Genomic DNA, 3,885 nt, shown 5'->3' with positions numbered 1-3,885 from the left:
ATTGAGATTGTGTATCAGTTTACTATTGCTGCTGTAACAAATCACCACATATTCAGTGGCTTAAATCAACACGAATGTATTATCTTACAATCCTGGAGATCAACAGTCCAAAATGTATCTTAAAGGGCTATAATCAAGGTGTCAGCATGGCAAGTTCCTTCATGAGTTTCCAGGGAAAATTGGTCCCTTAACTCCCCACATCTAGAGGCCATGGCATTCCTTGGCTCCTGGTCACATCACTCCACTCTCATCTTCCATTATCACTTTGCTTTCTACACTTCAGTTTATCTATTTTTGTTATTCCTCATCCTTTTGGTGTCATATCTAAGAAATTAATATCATGAAGATTTAGTTGTATGTTTTCCTCTAAGAGTTTTATAGTTTTAGTTCTTATATTTAAGTATTTTATTCATTTTTGGTGAATTTCTGTATATAATTTGAGGAAAAGGTTTGACTTCATTTTTTTACATGTGGATACAGTTTTCCCAGCACCATTTGTTGAAAAGATTGTCCTTTTCCCCATTGAATGGCTTTTGTGCCCTTGTCAAAAATCAATTGTCTGTGTATGTGAGAGTTTACTTCTGGAATATCTATTCAAATCTATTGGTCTGTATGTCTGTCTTTATACAAGTACCTCACTGTTTTGATTACTGTATCTTTGTGATAAGTTTTGAAATCAGGAAATGTGAATTGTCCACATTTATTCTTTTCAAGATTGTTTTGGCTATGCAAGGTCCCTTAAGATTTCATATGAACTTTAGAATGGGTTTTCTATTTCCACAAGAAAAAAAAAATTGTTGGATTCAATCTGTAGATTGCTTTGATTAGCTAAGCAAATCGAGTAGCATTATCACCTTAACAATATTAAATCTTACACCATGAACACATTCCATTGATTTATGCCTTCTTTATTTCAGCAATGTTTTGTAGTTTTCAGTACATGTCTTTAATTTCCGATTAAATTCCTAAATATCTATTCTTTCAGATGCTACTATAAAAAGATAGTTTTAAAAAACTTCCTTGTCATATTGCTTATTTCTAGTGTATAGAAACACAACTGATATTTGTTTATTGGTTTTGTGTCCTACAACTTTTCTTAATTCATTTATTAGCTCTAATAGTTTTGTTATTAAATCCTTAGAGCTTTCTACACATAAGACCAGGTCATCTGTGAATGGAGAACTTCTCTCTTTTCAATTTGTAAGATTTTCATTTATTTGACTTCTCTAATTGCTCTGGCTAGAATTTCTACTACTATATTGAGTAAAAATAGCGATAGTAGGAATCCTGCTCTCGTTCCCATTGTTAAGGGAAAGCTTCGAGTCTTTCAATATTCGGTGTGATGTTAGCTGTGGGTTTTTCATATATCGCCTTTATCATGTTATGGAAGATATCTTTTATTCTTCATTTACTGAGTGTTTTAAAAGAATGTCAAACTTTATCAAATGATTCCTCTGCATCAACTGAAATGTTCATATATTTTGGGGTCTTTTTTCTCCCTTCATTCTATTCATGTGGTTTCTTATATTGAGTGATTTTCATACGTTGAACCACTCTTGCATTACTGAGATAAATCCCATTTGTCATGGAGTATGATCCCTTTAATATGCTGCTGTATTCAGTTTGATAGGATTTTATCGAGAGGCTTTGCATCTATACTTAAAAGAGACAATCTTGTAATGTCTTTGTCTGGCTTTGTATCTACGTAATGCCAGCCTCATACAATGAATTATGAACTATTTTCATCTTTTCAATTTTATGAAAGAGTTTGGCAATGATTGGTATAAATTTTCATTAAAGGACTGATAGAACTCATCAGTGAAGCTGTCTGATACTGAGCTTTTCTTTTTTGTAAGATTTTTGATTACAGACTCAATCTCTTTACTCACTATTGGTCTGTTTAGATTGTCTATTTCTTCATGATTCAGTGTTGGTAGGTTGTATGTTGTAGGAATTTATCAATTTCCTGTAGGTAATCCAATTTGTTGGCATATAATTGTTCATTAGTAGTTTCTTTTGATCCTTTGTATTTCTGTGGTATCAGTTATAATGTCTATGATTTCATTTTTATTTATTTTAGTCTTCTATTATTAGTATAGCTAAAGGTTTGTCAAATCTGGTAATCTTTTTAAAGAACCAAATTTTAGGTTCATTGACACTCTCTCTTGTTTTTCTATTCTCTATGTCATTTATGTTTCCTCTGATCATTATTTCCTACCTCCTTCATGCTTTGGCTTTAGACTGCTTTTCATTTTCTAGTTATGTAAGATATACAATTAGATTTTCTATTAATATCATTCTTCTTTTTTAATGTGTTTAGAGCTTAAATGTTCCTTCTGACCACTGCTTTTATTGCATTCATAAATCTTGAATATTGTATTTTATTTTTATTCATTGTAGAGTATTTTCTACACTTCACGGTGCCGGGACCTGGGCTGGAGGGCAGGGCATCAGTTATGGAGTAACCTGAGCAGGACCCCACCTCAGACGATGCCATGGACTCGTTCCTGGAAAAGTTCCAGAGCCAGCCTTACCGTGGCGGCTTTCATGAGGACCAGTGGGAAGAGGAATTTGAAAAGGTCCCCCTGTTTATGAAGAAAGTGCCATCAGAAATTGATCCCAGGGAGAATCCTGACTTGGCTTGTCTCCAGTCAATTATTTTTGATGAGGAGCATTCTCCAGAACAGGCCAAGACCTATAAAGATGAGGGCAATGATTATTTTAAAGAAAAAGACTACAAGAAAGCTGTAATTTCCTACACTGAAGGATTAAAGAAGAAATGTGCAAATCCTGATTTGAATGCTGTCCTTTATACCAACCGGGCAGCAGCACAATACTATCTGGGCAATTTTCATTCTGCTCTCAGTGATGTGACAGCTGCCAAAAAGTTAAAACCGTGCTACCTCAAAGCAATAATAAGAGGTGCCTTATGCCATCTGGAACTGAAACACTTTGCCAAGGCTGTGAACTGATGTGATGAGGGACTGCAGATAGATGCCAAAGAGAAGAAGCTTCTGGAAATGAGGGCTAAAGTAGACAAGCTGAAGCTAATTGAACAGAGGGATGTGAGGAAAGCCAACTTGAAAGAAAAGGAGAGGAATCAGAATGAAGTTTTACTCCAGGATATCAAGGCTAGGAATATCAGGCTCTCTGAAGCTGCCTGTGAGGATGAAGTTTCAGCCTCAGAAGGTCTAGGTGAGCTTTTCCTGGATGGACTCAGCTCTGAGAACCCCCATGGAGCCAGACTGAGTCTAGATGACCAGGGCAGGCTGAGCTGGCCTGTGCTCTTTCTGTACCCAGAGTATGCCCAATCGGACTTCATCTCTGCTTTTCATGAGGACTCCAGGTTTATTGATCATCTAATGGTGATGTTTGGTGAAACACCCTCTTGGGACCTAGAGCAAAAATATTGCCCTGATAATTGGAGGTCTACACTGAGGATGAGGACAGGGCAGAACTGTACTGGGGGCCTGCCAAGAGCACCTTGCTGCAGGATCTACAGCACCACAGGCACTTTGTAAAAGCCCTGACACCAGCATTTTTGGTCTGTGTAGGATCCAAACTTTTTTGAAAGAATTATCTCTGGGGGGAGAAAGGTGCACCAGATAAGATGACTGAGCCAGGCCCCCTGGATCTCCTCCCTCACCCTCCCCTGCTGGGAACCTAGCATGCCTGAATCAGTCCAGTGCCTTATTTCTGTCACCCTGGGGATAGACCTTCCCAGTATCATGGTAGGGGAGGAGCCTCTGGATTCCCTGAACTGCAGCCTCTCTGGCTGGTCTTCACTTTCTTCAGTTGATATAAAACTCTGTGCCTTGGCCATGACATCCCTGGACTCCATCTCTAAAGGGACCATCTGCTGCAGTTACCACAGCAACTGACCTG

At 37.8% G+C, this 3,885-nt stretch overlaps 1 pseudogene; it reads left to right on the top strand.

Moving 5' to 3' along the window:
• The first annotated feature begins 2,456 nt into the window (after positions 1-2,456).
• Positions 2,457-3,521, top strand: LOC101130397 (tetratricopeptide repeat protein 4-like; annotated as a pseudogene).
• Positions 3,522-3,885: the final 364 nt, after the last annotated feature.

The sequence above is a fragment of the Gorilla gorilla genome, chromosome 6 (assembly GCF_029281585.2).
Source record: "Gorilla gorilla gorilla isolate KB3781 chromosome 6, NHGRI_mGorGor1-v2.1_pri, whole genome shotgun sequence".
Lineage (NCBI taxonomy): Eukaryota > Metazoa > Chordata > Mammalia > Primates > Hominidae > Gorilla > Gorilla gorilla.
Note: the sequence above shows the minus strand (reverse complement) of the source record. Positions and strands in the feature narration are given on the sequence as shown.